The 14355-nt window shown below is 38.8% G+C and overlaps 1 protein-coding gene across 2 annotated transcripts in view; it reads right to left on the minus strand.

The window, feature by feature from the left end:
* Window positions 1-14355, minus strand: part of PDE7B (phosphodiesterase 7B) — a 424310-nt gene that overhangs the window by 385221 nt on the left and 24734 nt on the right. The window lies entirely within an intron of this gene.

The raw sequence follows: 14355 nt of genomic DNA on the forward strand, positions 1-14355 counted from the left end.
GATAGCATTAAATTTGTAGATGGCTCTGGGTAGTATATTCATTTTGATGATGTTAATTCTTCCAACCCATGAACATGGAATATCTTTCCACTTCTTTGTGTCTTTTTCAATTTCTTTGAGTAGTGACTCATAATTTTCAGTATACAAGTCTTTCACTTCTTTGGTTAGGTTTATTCCTAGATATTTTATTGTTTTTGTTGCTATAGAAAAAGGAACTGATTTCTGGATTTCAATTTCTTCTAACTTAGTGTTTGCATAGAGGAATGCCACTGACTTTTGAATGTTAATTTTATAGCCTGACACCTTACTGTATTGCCTGATGATTTCCAAAAGCTTCTTGCTGGATTCCTTAGGTTTGTCCATGTATACTATCATGTCATCTGCAAATAAGGACAGTTTGACTTCTTCTCTTCCAATCTGTATCCCTTGAATTCCTTGCTCCTGCCTGATTGCTATGGCAAGAACTTCCAACACTATGTTGAATAGTAATGGTGATAGTGGGCAGCCCTGTCTAGTACCTGATCTGAGGGGAAATGCTTCCAGTTTTTCACCACTGAGTATGATGTTGGCTGTAGGTTTGCTATATATAGACTCCACTATCTTCAGGAATTTTCCATCTATTCCTATTTTTTCTAGTGTTTTGATCATAAAGGGATGTTGTATTTTGTCAAAGGCTTTCTCTGTATCTATTGATATGACCATGTGGTTTTTGGTCTTGCTTTTGTTGATGTGGTGGATCACATTGATTGATTTACGTATATTAAACCAACCTTGCATGCCTGGGATAAACCCTACTTCATCAAATTAAAAAGCTTCTTCACAGCAAAAGAAACCAATTTCTCTCCTCTCCGTGTATTACAAACTCCTTGAGAGGCTGCTTCTGTCACAAATTTCTCCTCTTACAGAGAAATTACTATTACCCGCCCAAGCTGGTTTCCGCCCAGGAAGATCTACCTGCGAACAAGTCCTGGCCCTCTCAACTTACATTGAAAATGGATTCCAGAAGAATTTAAAGACGGGTGCTGTCTTTGTTGATCTCACAGCAGCCTATGACATGGTCTGGCACCGTGGTCTCCTAGTCAAGATCTCAAGATGCCTGCCTCCATGGGTGGCCAACACTATATCGTTTCTTCTCCAAAACAGAAGATTCTGGGTGCATCTGGGTGACAAGTCTAGCAGACGGAGACTTGTCTCAAGTGGCCTCCCCCAGGGCTCTGTTCTGGCTCCTACGCTATTTAATATTTACATCAATGACCTCCCAGAAACTTCTTCAAGGAAATTCATCTACGCCGATGACATCTGCTGTGCAACTCAGGCATCCAAGTTCGACATCCTTGAGGAAACACTCACGAAAGACATGTCTCTGATATCTGATTACTGTAAAAAATGGCGACTAATCCCTAGCACTGCAAAAACGATATCACCTGTTTTCCATCTACACCATGCCTCGGCCTCGAGTGAGCTTAATGTGCAACTTGACGATACGAGAATCCGGCATGAAGCCCAGCCAGTCTATCTTGGCGTTACTCTCGATCGCACCCTGTCATTTCACGAACATCTCATAAAAACTGCAGCAAAGGTGGGCGCGAGGAATAACATCATTGCAAGACTGGCCAGCTCCTCATGGGGCGCGAGCGCTTCCACACTACGATCATCAACTCTAGCATTATGCTATTCCACTGCAGAATACTGTGCCCCAGTATGGTTCCGTAGCCCCCATGTCCACTTGGTCGATTCCAAATTATATTCCTCCATGAGGATAATTTCTGGAACCATCCGTTCCACCTCGGTTCCATGGCTGCCAGCTCTTAGCAACATCGCCCCGCCAGATATTCTTCGGGATGCGGCATCATCTAAGTTCATTTCCCACGTCTACGCTCGACCGGACCTGCCAATATACGCGGATATCTTCGTCCACCATGCCCAATGCTTGACGTCTCGTCATCCAATCTGGTCTCCTACGCCTACACTGAACTTCTCTGTTCCAGACTCTTGGAAACAGAGTTGGCAGTCAGCTGAGATAAAGAACAAACACCTCATCACAGACCCCTGCAAGCATCAACCCGGCTTTGACCTAGCACGTTATGATTGGGCCCTCCTCAATCGCTATCAAACAGGCCATGGCCGGTGCGCCGCTATGTTCCATCGCTGGGGAGCCAGAGATGACCCGAATTGCCCCTGCGGCTACAGACAGACTATGACCTACATAGTCAACGACTGCCACCTTTCCAGATTCAAAGGAGGTCTCGAAACTTTACATCAGGCTCAACCTGATGCTGTTAACTGGCTACTGAAAAAGGGCAAATGCTAGAAGAAGTGACTGTACTCACTTCATACACAGAATGCTACTTGTGTTACTATTGCCTCCTTAGCCCCTCCTAACATGAAATTTCTGCTTTGTTGTTTTGACTCTTAAAGAGACATCTCAGAGAGAGGGAATGGCTATGAATAGATCTGAGTTCAGGAACATTCAAACAGCAGTGGAAGGAGACAATGAGAATTATATCCATGCCTAATATTGTAGTATCTAATTTTTTTTTAAATATTTATTTTATTTATTCCCTTTTGTTGCCCTTGTTGTTTTATTGTTGTAGTTATTATTGTTGTTGTCGTTGTTGGATAGGACAGAGAGAAATGGAGAGAGGAGGGGAAGACAGAGAGGGGGAGAGAAAGACAGACACCTGCAGACCTGCTTCACCGCCTGTGAAGCGACTCCCCTGCAGGTGGGGAGCCGGGGTTCGAACCGGGATCCTTATGCCGGTCCTTGTGCTTTGCGCCACCTGCGCTTAACCCACTGCGCTACAGCCCGACTCCCTGTAGTATCTAATTTAAAAAAGTATTTGTTTGTTGACCAATAAAAATATAGAGTGACCCCAAGAATAAGTGGGAGATTCCAGAAATACTCTAGGTTATCAACAATATAAAGTGCCACACTCTGTAAAAGAAAAGAAAATTCAACAAATACTTCTGGATTTGATGTATAGCATACCACAACCCATAAGAATTTACAAGTATCAGAGGATATATTTTGAGTACATTAAATCTAACAAATGTGGTTAGAGAAGAGTACAAGAAAGGTCCAATTTGAGTATGGTGGGTCCAAGGAACATTGGAAGCATTTTTTTGTGACAGAGAAAATACTGAACATTTTCTGAAAAACCAATACATAATAAGCAATTGTAAGGTGGGTCCAAATTTATAATTAATTTTGAAATAAGTAAATTACATGTACTAAGTAAAATAGTCTAGTGTTGATCCATAAAATATCTAGAGGCATTCCTCTATCTCACATGAATATCATCAATATCTAAGCTCTATGAATGTAAAAGACATGAACTGCTAAAATTTAAGGCTTATTGATAGGTTCTCAGATTATTATTATTTTATTTACACATTTACCCTAAAAAGAAACATTATACATACTGAATGAGTTGATACATCAAACACAAATAAATCAAGCAAGTAAAAAAAAAACTCAAACTACTTTACTGATGGAGAAATATACCATGCAAGTTTAATTAAATTCATTTAACTAGTAAGGTTGGGCAGAACAAAATGAGAAACAATTCTCTTCACTGGTAACCAGAATTCAGGATCCTGTAGAAAGGAAGCCTTGGCACTGCTAGGGAGGCCTTGATATAATTGCTCTTGGCCTCATGGAAGACATCTGGCAATCTGAACTATGTGAACTCTCCTTGTTTATTTTGACCCATATTTAATTCTTAAAGAGTCTGGAATAAGAGCTGAGAACATAGCCCAGTTTACTATGTATCACATGTAGGCATTTGATGAGAGTTCTTTAAATAAAACAGATATCTTATTGATAATATTCCTTCACTATAAAGGCCCCATTGACTAAATCACTGCCTGTTATAGGCTCATATTTCAAGCAATAAATGTCATCATATTTTTGCACACACAATTTAGAAATACTTTTCAGAGAAATTTGTTTTACTTTCATAGGGCTTTATAGTCTTAGGGGATTTAATGTAGCTTATTAATAAAGATTAGACACTGAAAGTTATCCTTCCTTAGCTCACCTGAATTATTATTATTTGATCAATGAAAATAAACAAATCTTGGCTACAAAGGCATGAAATTCTCTGTGAGTTAAGTGTCACACTCTGAACAGAGTTGTTAGGATCCATTGAATTTCCTCCATTGATGCAACTTCTTTAGGGACAGTGACATATATTCATGGACCATGTGCTTAGTAGATGCTTTGGGGAATATCCTATATAGAAGATAAACATTACTATATGTGGACATTAATGTACATCTGGCATTCATAAACTGGGTAGGACTGATCCATTTCTCAAATCAGTGGTAGAATTTAAAGGAGAAACTTAAGAAATTAAAGTATATCAGTAGGACCAGGCAGTGGCACACCTGGTAAAGCACACACATTATTATAAATGAGAACCTGGGTTCAAACCCTTGGTCTCTACCTACAGGAAAGAAGCTCCTGTAGGTAAAAGAAAAAGCTGGAAAGAAGTTCCACCATTGGTGGAACAGTACTGCAGCTTCTTTTCTCATTTTGCTCCTCTCTCTCTCTCTCTGTCTCTGTCTCTCTCATAAAAAGAAAAGAAAAAGGAAAAAAAACTCACATGAAATGAAATAAAAATGGGAGCAATGGAGTCACGTAGGCAATGAATTCCTACAATAAGCCTGGTGAAAATAAAATAGAATAAAATAAAATGATGTACATAAGCAAAAGAAAAGCTTGAAGATGAGCACCCTAGACTCTATGATATTTGAACCATTCCCAGAATCACTGAAGCTTCTTGGAATGAAGATTAAGATATATGTCTTCCAACCTTGTACTGTGAAAGGTAGAGTACATATATTGTCTGTTGTACTAATAGTGAAAGATAAACTTGGTTTTTACTCAGCAATAGAAACTTAATGTAGAAAAATTCAAATTACTGATCACTTAGTGAAATACTGAGGCCTCCATGGGCTATTGGAAGCTTCAGATAGGCTAGATATAATCTTTATTCTCAGTATTGTTGGGAATGCATGAAGAAGGCTGGGCTATGAGAGGGTAAAATTAGATGTCATTAGCATTCAGAAGACATCACTAGCTGAAGATATCTAAGAAAGGGTCTGGAGGAAATATGGACTCTTTTGCTTGCTGGCCTCTGGGCCCCTTGCCTGCTGTTCCGACCAGATCACTCTCCAGATTGCCTCCCCTTTTCTCCCTTCTGCTGGGACCTTCTAACCTTGGAAGCTGATGGCTTATGAACACATATGATTAAGGTCTCATGCCACATGGCTGGCTAGACTTTTCCATTTTCCTTATTACCTTGCCATTTTTTCTTTTAAAAATCTTATGTATTTATTATTGGATAGAGACACAGAGAAATTGAGAGGGGAGGAAGAGATAAAGAGGGAGAGAGACAGAGAGATACCTACTATACTTCATTCACCACTTGTGGAGCTTTCCCCCAGCAGTTGGGGGACTAGAAGCTTGAACCTAGGTCCTTGCACACTGAAGTATGTACACTTAACCAGGTGAGCCACCACCTGGCCACCTACCATGGTGTTTAAGAACTTATAAATCTGCTGATTTTATCACCCTCAGAAAAAAATATATATTTTAAATTTTTTACAATATTACATTTAACAGACACATATGACAGTAAAAATTACAATTCAAGGGGGTCGGGTGGTAGCATAGCAGGTTAAGTGCACATGGTACAAAGAGCAAGGACTGGCACAAGCATCCCAGTTCAAACCCCAGGCTCCCCACCTGCAGTGGAGTCACTTCACAAGAGGTGAAGCAGGTCTGCAGTTGTCTAACTTTTCTCTTCCCCTCTCTGTCTTCTCCTCCTCTCTCCATTTCTCTCTCTCCTATCCAACAACAATGACATCAATAACAACAACAATAATAACCATAACAATGATAAAACAATAAGTTCAACAAAAGGGAGAAAATAGCCTCCAGGAGCAGTGGATTAGTGGTGCAGGCACCCAGCCCCAGCAGTAACCCTGGAGGCAAAAAAAAAAAAAAATTCAATAATGGTAGAAGTCTAGATGGTTTCACTCATATGAGAACTAAAACACATGGACTTAAAAGAAAAATGTAGTTGACCTCTCTCTAACAGCTTGGGAGATATATGTTGGTCACTTCTGTAGGGTGAAGGGCACAAGACTTTGGTGGTTTCACATTTATATTTATTTTATATTCTTTTAAGTCATTAAGATATATATTTAAAAATATTTACAGAGAGCATATCTTCTAAAAAAAATACATGGCATTCATAGTTCAAAACCATTCTAAAAACTTTATATAGACAGAGTTTACTAGATAGTGCAGTATTTATCCATCAGACTTTCATGTTTGAGGCCTGGAAGGCCCAGGTTTTCAAGCATTGCCACAAACCAGACCAGAGTTGGAATCTGGTCTGTCTCTATTTCTTTCTCTTATTAAAATAAATGAAATAAATCTCTTGCATAGAGATTCTAATACTGAACACTTTTTTATCACTTTATTGGGGGGGAGATTAATATTTTACAGTGAAGCTGTTGACACAAAAGTACAATTAATTTCTTTTTAATTTAATTTTTATTATTGGATAGAGACAAAGAGAAATTAAGAAGAGAGAATGAGATAGAGAGGGAAAGAGACAGAGAGAGACACCTCTAGCCCTGCTTTACCACTCATGATGCTTTCTCTCTGCAGGTGGGGATCAGGGAACCCAGGTCCTTAAGCACTGTAGTGTGCAAGCTTAACCAGATGTGCCCTGCCTGACCCTGTGCAATTAGTTTCTCTTCTACATAAGAGAGATGTCTGAAAAACACTCATACCCTATTTAGGTACTTTTCCACTTTCATGTACCAGAACACACCAAATACCCCCCACCCCTTACTACCTCTCCTTTCCCAGAATCCTTTGCTTTGGTGCAATACACCAAGGGTTGAACACTTTTAAAATAATAACCATTGTTAATATTTTGTTGGAGAGGTGAAATTTTCTTCTTTCTTTTCTTTTTTTTTTTTTTTTTTTGCCACCAGGGTTATTCCTGGGTTTCATTGTCAGCTGAAACACTGACAAAAAACATAGGATAAGAGGGGTAAAACTCAACACAGTTCCCACCACCAGAACTCCTTATTCCATCCCCTCCCTTGATAGCTTTGTCCCTCTGGGAGTATGGACCCAAGGTCATTATGGGGTCCAGGAGGTAGAAGGTCTGGCTTCTGTAATTGCTTCCCCACTGAACATGGGCACTGACAGGTCGATCCATACTCCCAGCCTGTTTCTCTCTTTCCCTAGTGGGGCAGGGGTCTGGGGAATCAGGCTACAGGACACATTGGGGGGATTGTCTGTCCAGGGATGTCCTATTAGCATCATGGTAGCATCTGGAACCTGATGGCTGAAAAGAGAGTTAACATACAAAACTAAACAAATTGTTGACTAATCATGAACCTAAAAGCTCAAATAGTATAGGTGAAGAGTTTGGGGTGGTGGTCTCCGTTTTAACTATCCTGCGAAGATGACCTCACCAATGTGTCCTTGAACCTCACCTCTTCAGAGCTCTAACCTACTAGAGAAAGATAAAAATAGGCTGGGGATATGTATTGACATGCCAACACCCATGTCCAGCAGAGAAGCAATTACAGAAGCCAGAACTCTAACCTTTTTCACCACCTAAAAATAATTTTGGTCCATACACCAAGAGGGGGGGAAATGTTAGGGGAAGATGACTAGAGGGCCAAGTGGTGGTGCACCTGGTTGAGCACACCTTAAACAAGGACCAGGGTTTGAGCTCCAGTCCCCACCTGCAGAAGGAAAGCTTTCTGAGTGGTGAAGTAGTGCTGTAGGTCTCTCTCTCTCTCTTTCATCTCTTTATTACCCCCTTCTCTCACATTATTTCTAGCTATGTCTATACGATAAATATAAAAAAAAAATTTTAAATAAAAAAGGAAGAGCAATAGAGGGTGAAAAGCAGGACACTCATAAGTATTAATAGATGTAGGTCTGACTTAGGAAGATAAGGGGAAGTCAGGTTAAGTGTGCATGGTGCAAAGTGCGAGGACCAGCATAAGGATCCCGGTTTGAGCCCCCGGCTTCCCACCTGCAGGGAAGTTGCTTCACAAGTGGTGAAGCAGGTCTGCAGGCGTCTATCTTTCTCTCCCTCTCTCTGCCTTCCCCTCCTCTCTCCATTTCTCTCTGTCCTATCCAACAATGACGACATCAACAATAATGACTACAACAACAATAAAAAAACAAGAGCAACAAAAAGGAAATAAATAAATATTAAAAATTTTTTTAAAAGAAAGGAAGATAAGGCAGGACCAGAGAAAACCTGGGCAAATATATAGTCAATAATAGTCAATCCATATCTGTGACCTTGGGAGAACTACTGCACTTGCCAATGGAGGGAATGGGAATATAGAACTATGGTGTTAAGAATGGCGTGGTTGAGTAAGAAGATCTGAAAGGGAAACTAAAAGCAGGACCTGACCAAGTTGTAAGTAGGGCACCAAAGTAAAAACCCTGTGGTGAGGGGTAGACATGCAGCTTCCTGGGCCAGTGGGGGGTGGAAGTGGGTGGGAGGCATGGGTCACAGTCTTTTGGTGGCGGGAATGGTGTTTATGTACACTCCTAGCAAAATGTAGACATATAAATCACTACTTAATTAATTTGAGAGGGGGAAAATCAATTGTATGTCTCAAAGTTTTTCAAAACACAAACTGAATCTTTTTAATACATAGGCTGTGTATTTGATATGCGTACTCTCTCAAAAGCCTAGACCAAGTAGATCAGAAGCATCCAATAGCACAGCTATATACAAGATACTGGGTACTATACAGCAAACCCTAACAAAAGGACTGTTCAAAGTTAACCCAATTACCAAATAATGTGATGATAACATTAATTATAGATTGTCTTTTTGGACCCTAAGACGGCAGGAACCTCACATCTCCACTATAGAGCCCCTACTTCCCCCAGTCCTGGAACCCTTGGATAGGGCCCACTTTCCCGTATGCCTCTTCCAATCCATATCAAATAATATTGCATCTGCCAATCACAACCTAACCAACGCAATGATTGCCACTTCAACATGCTTCACTTCAGACTGTGTCCAGAGACTTCAGGTGTGGAATGACAACCCGTCAGCTTCATTACTCGGGTGAGACCTTTCCTTTCATAGTATACTCTAAATTTCATCTCAGGTGGTTCACTTTCTAACAAAGTCCCAAAACCTAGATATACACCAGTTTCTGTGAGAGAGAGCATATCTTCACAAGTATCTATAAACTACTGCAAAATATATAGCTGAAAGCAGAAGTACACTAGAGTTTGCAGTGAGTACCTCCCTAACACTTCCTCTCCACTATTCCAACCTTTGGGTCCATGATTGCTCAACAATTTGTTTGGCTTCGTATGTTAACTCTCTTTTCAGTTACCAGGTTCCAGATGCCATCAGGATGCTGGCCAGGCTTCCCTGGATGGAAGACCCCACCAATGTGTCCTGGAGCTCAGCTTCCCCAGAGACACACCCTACTAGGGAAAGAGAGAGGCAGACTGGGAGTATGGACCGACCAGTCAACGCCCATGTTCAGTGGGGAAGCAATTACAGAAGCCAGACCTCCCACCTTCTGCAACCCACAATGACCCTGGGTCCATGCTCCCAGAGGGATAGAGAATGGGAAAGCTATCAGGGGAGGGGGTGGGATATGGAGATTGGGTGGTGGGAATTGTGTGGAGTTGTACCCCTCCTACCCTATGGTTTTGTTAATTAATCCTTTCTTAAATAATAAAAAAAAAAGAATGGCATGGAATTATATCCCAATTATCTTATAATTTTTGTAAAACAATATTAAATAATTAATAAAAGCTTAAAAATTCCTGATAATCTATATTCAGTCTGTAAAGGTTATTAATGAATAAGTTTTAAATATAATAGATACTTAGGGCAGTAGAAGGAGTAATGAATGAAAATGGAGAAAGCAAGGATATTTAAACTGAAAGAAACTATGTTGGGTGTGATTTAATATTGAGGGTGATATAAAAAGAGAGAAAAGAGAGAAGGAGGAGGAAGGAGAAATACAGAGGGAAAGAAAGTTGAAAATTATCTTTTGTAAAAATAGAAATTACATAGAATTTTTTTTTAATTTTTTTATATTTATTTTATTTATTTATTCCCTTTTGTTTCCCTTGTTTTATTGTTGTAGTTATTATTGTTGTTGTCGTTGTTGGATAGGACAGAGAGAAATGGAGAGAGGGAGGGGAAGACAGAGAGGAGGAGAGAAAGATAGACACCTGCAGACCTGCTTCACCACCTGTGAAGTGACTCCCCTGCAGGTGGGGAGCCGGGGTTCGAACCAGGATCCTTATGCCGGTCCTTGTGCTTTGCGCCACCTGCGCTTAGCCCGCTGCACTACGGCCCGACTCCCACACAGAATATTTTATTCATTACTTTGATGAATGCAAGGAAGCAGGAGATAATTTCACAAGCCTTTATTTCCAAGTGGTCATATTGCTTGCTAATAAACAAGAATCTGGTGTTCTGTGAATATCCATTAGGAGAATTGGCCACAAATCTTATACTCAACAGATTTTGAGTGATTCCCCTAGACAAGTCATTCCAGTTGCTCCTGCAGCTCCTCTTCCCAAATCATGTTTCTTCTTGAAAATTGAAATTTGACTTGAAGAAGAGTTTCAAAACATGAATTTAAAATTATGACAGAAATTTTGCCTTTATTTTATAAAGGGTTCATTAACTCTAAACCTGTTCCAGAAATTAGAGCATGTGGAAGGATAAGAGAGGTTAAGGTGAAAAATCTCCTTCATTTGTTTCTAACACATTTTAAAAGTTGAAAATGTGTACTAAATAGAATTGTGCCATCATTTCAATTACACAGTGTAATTACCTAAATAGAATTCTTGTAAACTATTCTTGTAAAATATTCTGAAGTAGAATCTTATCTAAAGTAAGCAGAATAAAAGAAAAGGAAAAAGTTATGAGATGTTAACATCTCTGTCTGCTCAAATTGCTTTGTTTATAGTAATGTCTGGCTCTACAGTTTAAAACTCCTTGAGGTCTTTAGACCAATAGCTATCTTAGAAAACTATGCTATCGCAACAAGTGTTTGTTACTAAAAACATATTCCAGAGCCTAAGTATTGGCACAAACACTCCAGCACTGACTTTATTATTTATTTTAAACAACACTGTGATTCCAACATGGACTTTTGAAAATATGATGGCACCCCACCCCATGTAGCCTGATAAAATATTGCAGGAATCTTTCAAGTTCTAAAACTTTAATGGAATAAAGCAAATTATGCCTGTTATCCGGTGGTGCCTCTGTACTCCACAGACTCAAAAATATTCTGAAGGAAGTATGCAGATACCTAACCTGGCCTGAGAATTACCCAGAAATGACAGTTGCCTGGGGTGGGGCAAAATTTCTTCTTCAATGTCTCTGAGACTAAAACTACTAACAAGCTTATCACTTTGTTAATTCATTAGCTTAGTTTCAGATTTATCTAGTTGCAAATAAATCATACTAATAACTACTTTCTTCCCCTTAACCCCTGGAATAGAACTTTCCCTCTTTTCCTCAGTCCAAAATGGAAATTATTCTGCTAAACTCTGAAATTCCTTTTGCTGAAGAATTGAATTTCTTCTTCCTTTCCTAACTTCAGGACCCACCAGGATATCAGTTCCAAATTATTTCTTTATTTCTTAAGCTCCACGATAAGAGAATAGAGAGATATTTGGCATACTTTTGATAGTGCTCTCAAGCATCATGTTTAATTTCATTTCACTTCCAGTTTTCTCCCTTGCACTATTATCTTCCCTCTAGTCATCAGACTTATACACAGATGTCTGTGGTGTTTCCCTTGGTCCCATATAACCAATACAATGACAGTTTACCATTGTCTGAAATTTTTCCTTTTTTTTTTTTTTTGAATTTGTTAATCAGCACCATTGGACTCTGTCCATCTAAACATATGGTGCTTGACTAATAGCTGTATTTCAGCAAATATTTACTAGATGCATAAACTCACAAGACCTTATATACTACTATTATTTTTTATTTCTAAATTTCTTTATTGAGGAATGAATGTTTTACATTCGAGTAAAGACAATAGTTTGTGCATGCATAACACTTACCAGTTTTCCAAATAAGACCTTATATACTAGTATTATCACTTCAAATAATGTAGCTCAGAGGAGACTTCCAAAAATAGATTTTTGTTTGCTAGATTATCTATACTTCCCTGTTTTTATTCTTTTGATATTTATTTGAATCCCAACTCACACTACAGGTTCAGGATGGGCATTGTGCAAGAGGGTGAACACCAACAGTGTCAGTATGTAATTTGTGGGATGACATTTTACTGTCTATCTGAAAACAAAGACTAATGATTTTTCTAGAGCATCTGACTATAGCTTGCTCACTCTTCTGCTCTGTCAATATTGATATAAAATATTAAGACTTGGAGGGTGGATCCAAGATGGCAACTTGGAAACAGCACCTGGTGTGAGTTCCAAACATAAGTAGCATACAACCTGGGCTTCTCTGGACAGGCCATCAGGTTCCAGATGCTACCATAATGCCAATCAGACTTTCCTGGACAGACAGCCCCACCAATGTGTCCTGGAGCTCAGATTTCCCAGAACCCTGGCCCACTAGGGAAAGAGAGAGGCAGGCTGGGCATATGGATTGACCTGTCAACAATCATGTTCAGTGGGGAAGCAATTACAAATGCCAGACCTTCCACCTTCTGCATCCCACAATGACCTTGGGTCCATACTCCCAGAGGGTTAAAGAATAGGAAAGCTATCAGGGGAGGAGATGGGATACGAGTTCTGCTGTTGGGAATTGTGTGGAGTTGTACCCCTCTTATCCTATTGTTTTGTCAGTGTTTCCTTTTTATAGAAATATATTAAGATTTTGAGCTCCCCATAACCTCTTGTGGTTATATTTCTATTTTCAGATAATTTTATATATGTACATTTTTATTTATACTTAACATCTTCCCTATTATCTATAAATCCTTTTAGCCATTCAGTGTCACAATATAATCTACAAGATCACAATTTAAAATATCTCTGCACTTAGTTGTATTAGTAGTAATAATGATTGTTATGGGGTCACGGAGTACTGTTTCTGTTATCAGTACATGTGTCTGTACATTTAATATCCCACACATGTTTAGAGTTATTTATGTAGACTTTACCTCTTCTGGATGTATTTAAGGATAATTATTATATCTTACATAGTATTCTCTTGTATCAACATTTTGCATATCTGCTCATCAGAATAGTTATGTAAAAATGCTACAAAACCTATGTATGACTATGCACAAGGACCCAGGCTTAAACCATGGGCCACCACATCAGAGTGAGTGACTGCAGTGGGGAAGCTTCATGAGCAGTGAAGTGGTACTGCAGTATCTCTCCTTTCCTTTGTCTTTCTTCATATGTATCTCACCTCCTACTTAGAGAAAAGAAAAAAAAAGGAGGAGAAGGAGGAGGAGGAGGAGGAGGAGAAGGAGAAGAAGAAGAAAAGAAGAAGGAGGAGGAGGAGAAGGAGAAGAAGAAGAAGGGAGGAAGGGGAAGGGGAAAGGGAAGGGGAAGGAGAAGGGAAGGAGAAGAAGAAAAGAGAAAGGAAAATATAACCACCAGGAAAGGTGAAGTTATGTAGACACTGAGCCCCACAAAAATAAATCTGGTAGAAAAAAAATACTACTGAGATGAGTGTTTGCTAAATATTTTCAAGTCACATTAAGAAAATATGTTTCATAATTGTTGAAAATTTTGCCTTCACTAATGAAGAAGTAACAGTGTTTGACAGGCTTATAGTATCAGTATATAAATAGACCTTGAGTTCTAGGTCTTGTTTTCCTGCTGATCAGTTCTAAATATTATTATTTACTATTCATGTTGATGTTTTGACTGGTTTAATTTTTTTTATAACAAGATACACAGATTTGGAGAATTGTTATCTGTTCCCTTATTTGTTTGTAAAAGGGAAAAGGTCTGTTTACTTCATTCCTTTTACAGAACAAAATATTTTACATTTAATATGATACTTTTGAAGCAATAAAAGGCTCCTTATTCATCTTTGTTCTCTATGCCATAGTATACCCAGATCATAGTACCAAATCAATAACTTTTAAAATTATTTTATAATTAATAATTATACAAGGTTTTTAAATAGCATCATATGAAAATGAAAAACCACAAAGTAAAAAAATGGGTGAAATCGGTTACACAAAATTTTACATGGGTAATAAAATACAATAAACAAATTCCAAAAATGAAACATTAACTTCTAAAATATATTCAAGATATATGACAAAAGACCTGTGTTCATAATAAAAATCTTGTAT

The sequence above is a fragment of the Erinaceus europaeus genome, chromosome 4, assembly GCF_950295315.1.
Source record: "Erinaceus europaeus chromosome 4, mEriEur2.1, whole genome shotgun sequence".
NCBI classification, from domain to species: Eukaryota; Metazoa; Chordata; class Mammalia; order Eulipotyphla; family Erinaceidae; genus Erinaceus; species Erinaceus europaeus.